This window comes from Bufo gargarizans, chromosome 4, assembly GCF_014858855.1.
Source record: "Bufo gargarizans isolate SCDJY-AF-19 chromosome 4, ASM1485885v1, whole genome shotgun sequence".
Taxonomy (NCBI): domain Eukaryota; kingdom Metazoa; phylum Chordata; class Amphibia; order Anura; family Bufonidae; genus Bufo; species Bufo gargarizans.
In genome coordinates, this window is record NC_058083.1 from 482,284,435 (window position 1) to 482,293,312 (window position 8,878).

The window sequence follows — 8,878 nt, forward strand, 5'->3', positions numbered from 1 at the left end:
TTAAATACAGCGCCATATCCGGCGTTCAGACGTGGTGACGTCACACTGTCATGGTTACAATGTATACACAAAATGAACAAATAGTAACAACCGAAGACGGATCACCTCAATCTGTGATTACAATGGTAAGTGGATACTGGGAGTTGCATGCAGCTACACTAGCGGAATATTGCAGACACCACAGGATCCCACGAGGGTAAATCTGAGACCCACTTTTTTCTGTGATAATATAGAGTATTGCACACAGTTTGCTAATATATTGAACAAATGTTCGTATGATTTGATGGTATTGACCATTGAACATTTGAATACCTCTATAGTGGAGATTAAAACTCAGATAAGTGCTATTGAGCAACAATTAAAGGACGCTCTATCATTGGAGGAGCTTACATCTTTGAAACAAAAAATTGAGAAGAATTGTAACGATTTGCAAAAGGACATTGAGGCCACTAAACGCAAGAAGTACACCAGAGATTTGGAGGACTATCAAAATCATAGAGTATATAGATGGCAAGACTCATCAGGCACAGCTACTCCGTTGGTTCGTCGCTTCACACGCCGTGGAGGGTCCCAATCATCAGGATCTGGCAGCGATTACAGCATCAATCAACGTCCCTCGGCGTCTTTTTTAGGGCAAAGACGTCGAAGAGGAAGAACACCAGGAGAGCAGGACGCCATTATAGGAGAGCCGCAAGCACCGATGGCAACGAGATCCCAGGTATAAATGAGACTTTGCTATTCAATATATCATCTAAAAGTTTAACTCCTACACAGTTAAAATTGCTACAGAAAGGTCTTTCTTTTAGTCCTACTGAATCGTTCGATAGTTTTCAATTTGACATGGACTGTCGCCGTTTTTTCAGAAGCATACGTTTAAAGGCTCACTTTGCAGGCAAAGATATGTCGGTTCTCCACATCTAGTATTCCTATACAAACAGGTTTAAACTTGAATCAATTTGGTTTAAGATTAAAAAGTAATTTTCAGCCTCCAAAAATATATCATCCTGCTGAGACCTACATATCTTTGGTGCAAAGAGATTTTGATGCAATCATCTCTGATTTTCGTCATGAGGGTTTGGCCATCGCACAAAATTTGTCAAAGGAGGAAAGAAATGCATTATATACTATATTAGATGATAAAACTGTTATTTTCAAGCCTGCGGACAAAGGGGGCTCCTTGGTAATGTTGGATAAGGAATATTACGTGTCTGAAATTTTATCACAATTATCTGACCGTGATACATACCATCCATTAGACAGGGATCCGGTGTTTGATATCAAGCGTAAATTGTCTGAAATTGTGAATAGGCATAATGAGAAAGGGTTAATAGATGACAAATTATGTCAATTTTTAATTAATCAACATCCGGTAACCCCTGTGTTATACACGTTGCCAAAAATCCACAAGTGCTTGATGGCACCACCTGGTCGGCCAATTGTAGCCTCCAATGATTCAATATTGTCTGCACCGGCAATGCTTCTTGAAAAAGTTCTGACCCCATTGATAAAGAAAACTCCCTCTTTTCTATTGGATACCACCCATTTTTTATTGGAGATTAGGAAGGTACACTTAGAATCAGGAGACCTTCTAGTCACATATGATGTAAAGAGTTTATATACATCTATTGAACATGTGAAAGGCCTTACTGCGGTGGAATGGATTCTGGAATTTTCGGATTATAGTACACAAGAGAAAATGTTTTTTCTCCAATTATTACAGTTAGTTCTAGAGGAGAACTATTTTCTATTCCAGGATACATTCTTCAAGCAAAAACGTGGGACCGCGATGGGTTCGCATGCCGCACCGCCATACGCAAACAGCTATATGGCCTGGTTTGAACAACATTTTGTATACAGTAATCCATTATATACGCAATTTTTGCATTTTTTGGCGTCGATTTATAGACGATATTTTTTGCGTATGGCGGGGCGGCATCGAATCATTGAATCTGTTCACTACACATCTGAACAATGTATGGCCTGAACTATCTTTCACAGTTCAAAGTGATTTAAACAAAATGAATTTTTTGGATACTTGGATAATAAAAGGGCCGAATAATTCAATACAGACTGATTTATACACAAAAAAAACAGACAAAAATAGTCTACTCCATTTCTCTAGCAATCATTCACCATCCGTAAAAAAATCTCTGCCTCTCTCACAATTTAGGCGTGTAGAAAGAATTGTGTCAGATGAAGTCCTAAAAAAAACGAGATTGCAAGAGATGGCAGACAAATTTTCATCTAGGGGTTATCCGAAACCTTTATTGGATGATGAGCTAAAGAAGTGCAGTGGCGAGGTGTATAAAAAAAGACCTGACAGTGATAAAAAACGGTTACCATTTATTGTCAAGTATCATCCGTGGATCAATAAATTTTGACATGTGATCAATAAACACTGGGGGATTGTGCGTGCAGCCTACCCTGATGTTGTGGAATTCAGAGATGTACCTATGATTTGCTACAAACGAACCAGAAATATTAGGGATACAATTGTTAAGGCTGACATAGGAGGCAGTAAGATGTCACGTCAACTGTTTTTGTCTACTCCAAAGAAGGGCACCTTTCCGTGTCTGCAGTGTGTCCATTGCTCAGCAGTAATTAAAGGTGAAACCTTCTCCCATCCACACACAGGTAAAAAATTCCCGATTAAGGGATTTTTTACTTGTGATAGTAACTATGTGGTTTACCTGTTGAAATGCCCCTGTGGTTTGATATATGTGGGTGAGACATCTGTCAGAATGAAAGATAGGTTCAGTAATCATAAATCCAGTATACGGAAGAAAAATCTGCTATTGCCTGTCCCCTTTCATTTTGACAGCTGCTCCCACAATATATCACAACTAAGGTTTCAAATTATTGAACAGATACAGCAACCACGTAGAGGGGGCAACAGGTTATTAATGTTAAAAAAACGGGAAAGCTATTGGATTCACACTCTGCAGACTCTGGAACCAAAAGGTCTCAATCGAGACTATGAAGTGAGTTCTTTCCTATAGGCCTCATGCACACGACAGTTTTTTTTCACGGCCCGCAAAAACAGGGTCCGTGGGTCCGTGATCCGTGACCGTTTTTTCGTCCGTGGGTCTTCCTTGATTTTTGGAGGATCCACGGACATGAAAAAAAAGTCGTTTTGGTGTCCGCCTGGCCGTGCGGAGCCAAACGGATCCGTCCTGAATTACAATGCAAGTCAATGGGGACGGATCCGTTTGATGTTGACACAATATGGTGCCATTTCAAACGGATCCGTCCCCATTGACTTTCAATGTAAAGTCTGGAGTTCTTTTATACCATCGGATTGGAGTTTTCTCCAATCCGATGGTATATTTTAACTTGAAGCGTCCCCATCACCATGGGAACGCCTCTATGTTAGAATATACTGTCGGATATGAGCTACTTCGTGAACCTCAAATCCGACAGTATATTCTAACACAGAGGCGTTCCCATGGTGATGGGGACGCTTCAGGTTAGAATACACTACAAACTTTGTACAAGACTGCCCCCTGCTGCCTGGCAGCACCCGATCTCTTACTGGGGGATATGATAGCACAATTAACCCCTTTAAGTGCGGCACCTAAAGGGGTTAATTGTACTATCATATTCCCCTGTAAGAGATAAGGGCTGCCAGGCAGCAGGGGGCAGCCCCCCCCCCTCCCCAGTTTGAAGATCGTTGGTGGCACAGTGTGCCCCCAACATCGCCCCCCCTCCCTCCCTCTATTGTATTAAAACGTTGGTGGCACAGTGTGCCAACCACCATCGCCCCCCCCCCCTCCCTCCCTCTATAGCAGTAACATTGGTGGCAGTGCGCGGTCTCAACAGTAGAAGATTCATACTTACCTGCTTCTTGCTGCTGCGACGTCTGTGTCCGGCCGGGAGCTCCTCCTACTGGTAAGTGAAAGGTCTGTGCGGCGCATTGCTAAAGAACTGTCACTTACCAGTAGGAGGAGCTCCCGGCCGGACACAGACATCGCAGCAGCAAGAAGCAGGTAAGTATGAATCTTCTACTGTTGAGACCGCACACTGCCACCAATGTTACTGCTATAGAGGGGGGGGGGGGCGATGGTGGTTGGCACACTGTGCCACCAACGATTTAATACAATAGAGGGAGGGAGGGGGGCCGATGGTGGTTGGCACACTGTGCCACCAACGATTTAATACAATAGAGGGAGGGAGGGGGGGCGATGGTGGGGGCACACTGTGCCACCAACGATATTCAAACTGGGGAGGGGGGGGGGTCTGCCCCCTGCTGCCTGGCAGCCCTGATCTCTTACAGGGGGATATGATGCCGCACCTGAAGGGGTTAATTGTGCTATCATATCCCCCTGTAAGAGATCGGGTGCTGCCAGGCAGCAGGGGGCAGTCTTGTACCAAGTTTGCAGTGTATTCTAACTAGAAGCGTCCCCATCACCATGGGAACGCTTCTGTGTTAGAATATACTGTCGGAAATGAGTTTTCACGGAGTGAAAACTTAGATCAGAAAAAGCTTTTATGCAGACGGATCTTCGGATCCGTCTGTATGAAAGCAACCTACGGCCACGGATCACGGACACGGATGCCAATCTTGTGTGCATCCGTGTTCTTTCACGGACCCATTGACTTGAATGGGTCCGTGAACCGTTGTCCGTCAAAAAAATAGGACAGGTCATATTTTTTTGACGGACAGGATACACGGATCACGGCCTCGGCTGCAAAACGGTGCATTTTCCGATTTTTCCACGGACCCATTGAAAGTCAATGGGTCCGCGAAAAAAAACGGAAAACGGCACAACGGCCACGGATGCACACAACGGTCGTGTGCATGAGGCCATAAGGTATCAGATGTTATATGTTTAAATATTTTTCAAATATTATTTACTTGTGGTACATTGCGGGTTTGATCAATTTTGTTTCTTTTTCAGTCACAGAAAAAATGAAAAGTGAAAATACTGAAAATAATGTGAAAATAATGCGGAATATATTGCTATTAATATGTAGTATAAAAAATAAAAATTATTGAATTAGATTTAGTTTGTAAGAGATGAAGACATCTCAAGATATTGTTTGTGAACATTTAAATTTTGTATTGGCTTCTATATATTGGGCTGCACTACATGTCTGCCATCCTTATTCTTTTTTCCTTTTTCCTTCACCTTGTTTTGCATGTATGAATATTTACAAGTATCCACTTACCATTGTAATCACAGATTGAGGTGATCCGTCTTCGGTTGTTACTATTTGTTCATTTTGTGTATACATTGTAACCATGACAGTGTGACGTCACCACGTCTGAACGCCGGATATGGCGCTGTATTTAAATTTCCTTGTAATTGAATTCACTATGCTTGACAAAGGCTCAGTGTTGAGCCGAAACACGTGTCGCTTCCTTTGAATGCTTTGAATAAAGCCAACTGAATCGCTAATAGTGAGTGCCGGTCTTTTCCTGAATATTGAAGTGGGTTTTTCATGCCTTTGACGCGAGCACCACGACGCAAGAGAGGAGTGCCGGCTGTTTCCTTAAGTTTGTATACAACCTGTAAAAAAGGTGCAGAGCATAGTCTGATATTGGAGTCTGCCCTGTGGTTGCATTGCAGAAGATAAGTGTTGCATCACATCCCTGGGAATTTCTTTAAGGAGACATCTTGGCCTATTAACTACCCTAGCCGTCGTGTAACCTGGAAAAACTGTGGAAAGTATATTTGTTTACCTGAACTTGATTTTTCAGTAAAGAACTGTTCTACTGCAAAACTGCCTCACCCCAAGACCAGGGAGTACCCCGAAGAAACATGCACCTTTCCTAGCACTGCAAGGCCCAGAGGACCATCAGAGTGAGTACCAACTACAACACCATTCTTGCTACTGCAGTACCCAAGACCTGGCAGTATCGTCAATTGTACATAGGTGTCATCCTTCGGTGTGGGAGGGAAACGCCACACTGAGCATAAGAGGGAAGGGAGGGAACAGGGAATCAGGCCTGAGAACTAGGGAAGTAAAATGGACACTTCCTAGTAAAAACCCTAACCAAACTCCTGACTGACTACCAGTATGAACAAACCCCAAAGGTAGGTGAGTTCATAGGCAGGAATACCTATAGTCCTATCAAGCCCTAGGACCCTGGTACTAATGGCAGGGACGACACTACATGTTTCTCCAAAAGGAAGGACGAACAGGAGTCTCCTTCAGGCCTAATACAAACAATAGGGAAATGCAACACACGGAACCAAAACAAAATACAAAAGGGAAAGGAAAGACGTAACTTCAAAGGAGCAATGAAAGCACCAGGAACTCAGCCGAGATCCAACCACAATCTATCCAAAGGTCAAAACAGAAGCTATAAACCCCACACCATTGTGGTAGAAGCAACTATAAATAGAGAAGGTTAAATGACCCTAATAGCCACACCTGAGGAAAGAAGGTGTGGCAAGAACCAGAAACAACACAGACGTCATTTAATCCAAACAGAAAACACGTCAGATCAAACCACGTGTTTCCAGTCTCACCGATCTCCTGCCACCTGACGCGGGAACGTCCGTGACAATAGGTATGCATTATAATGTTTTGTATTTTATTGCTGTGGCCGTGCATTCCAGCTGAGGAAGGTATGGTTGGCAGGAACAGGGCTAAACACCCTGTTCCTCCCCTCTTGGTATGAGTGAGCTGTTCTCCTTCCTGCCAGAGGGGAGAGTTCTGATTCTTCAAACAACATTTCCACTGCACCTCTCCCCAAGGAGCGATGGCCTGAGGGAGTACACCATGACAACACTTCATCAGGGCCACTACCACCTCCATCCTCTGCACCAGCTCCTCAGGGGCTTGCAGCATCACTATCACTCCTATCCTGTTCTTTGCTCTCTTCCTCTGGGCACACTGCAGTTTCAGCAGAAGTAACGCTGAACCAACAGATGCAACACTTTTAAATTCTCCTGTTAAATTTTTATTCCTTTTTTGGTGAGTTCCGCGCTGTTGTTGTGCAGTTCTGTACTCTTGGCCTCATTTAGTAAATCACAAAGAATTCTAATATACTGTATTGTAATGGAAAAAAAACAGCTGACTTGATACTGCAACACACACTCGAACACTGCTGTGACATCTAACTCCACTAACAGGTGCCAAATCCTTATCCTAGACTGTCAGGGAAGGAGATTCTCCCTGTATAGGAACTGGGCAGGGAACACTGTTCCAGTGTGTGTTCCTGCGTGCCAGACCTCACTTGTGTGTTCCTGTGTGCCAGACCTCACTTTCTTGATGTTGCCCCTAACAGTTATCTTGCAACATCTTGATGCTGCTGTGGGGATTCGCTCTGGTAGGCAGGGTAAGCGGACGCAGTACAGAGGCAAGAACACGGTAGTAAAGAAAAAGTCAGTGTTTATTCACACAACAAGGGAAAAAAATAACACAAACACTTGGCAGAGTCCTGGTGTTAATTCACACCACAGAAATTCCCCATGTTATTTCACATGGCCAAAGTCCACAGAACTCTAAATGAACACGTCACCTGAATATCCACAGCAGGCTTTTAGGGGGCCTGGCTTCCAGCTGGTGGCTCTCATGCAGCTCCCCAAGACACAGAGCCTTCACAGCACCACTTTTACTTGGAGGAACATACCACACCCAGCTGAGCTTCTGGCTGGGCTTTTAAACCCCAGCCCAAAACCTGGCCTGGACGAGGGGAACAGCCACCCACCCTGCTCTTTGGCTGCTCCCAATAAGAACCGGCCCGGATCGGCTTTTCAGCCACACTAAGAATAAAACAGTGTCAGTGAGCACTAGCTGCGGCTGACACATAAAATAACTGGTTCTTATCTCACCGAGGCCAGGAACCTCGGTGACACGTACCTTCCGTCAATGACGGACCCTTGCGCCTTCCTACATACCTCCCCCCTTTGTTCAACCCTGAGGGGGTGAACACACGCCAGACAGTGTACTCGGGACAGGGCATCCGCGTTTCCCTGTAACCGGCCTGCCCTGTGTTCTACTGTGAACTTGAAGTTTTGCAGCGACAAGAACCACCTAGGTGACCCGAGCATTCCTCTCTTTGGCCTGGCTCATCCACTTGAGAGGGGAGTGATCGGTCACCAGACGGAATTTCCTCCCCAATAGATAATAGCGGAGAGACTCGAGTGCCCACTTGATGGCCAGGCACTCTCTCTCCACTATACTGTACCGGGTCTCCGCTGGAGTGAGCTTACGGCTGAGGAAGACAACGGGATGCTCCTCCCCGTTGACTTCCTGAGACAGTACCGCACCGAGGCCTACTTCGGAGGCATCAGTCTGGACCACAAATTCCCTCTTGAAGTCGGGCGTCACCAAAACCGGTGACCCACACAGGGCCGACTTTAAAGCGGAGAAAGCCTCTTCCGCCTGGTCATTCCAGCGGACTATCACGGACTTCCGTCCCTTTAAAAGCCCTGTCAACGGAGCCGCTAAAGTGGCAAAATGGGGAACGAACCTCATGTAATAGCCCACTATTCCCAGGAATGACCTTACTTGTCTAGAGGTGGCAGGTCGGGGCCAATTCCGTATCGCTTCTATTTTGCTCACTTGGGGTTTAAGGACTCCACGTCCAATGACATACCCAAGGTATTTAGCCTCCTCTAACCCTATTGCACATTTCTTTGGGTTAGCTGTTAGTCCCGCTTTGGGTTAGCTGTGAGTCCACTACAGCCTGTACTTTAGGAAGGTGACTTTCCCAGTCGGTGCTATGGACAACGATATCGTCCAGGTACGCCGAAGCGTATCGACGATGTGGACGGAGTACAATATCCATTAGCCTTTGAAACGTGGCGGGAGCACCATGTAGACCAAAGGGTAATACCTTGTACTGATACAGCCCCTCTGGCGTGACAAAAGCCGTTTTTTCTTTGGCAGCCTCTGTCAAGGGTACCTGCCAGTAGCCTTTGGT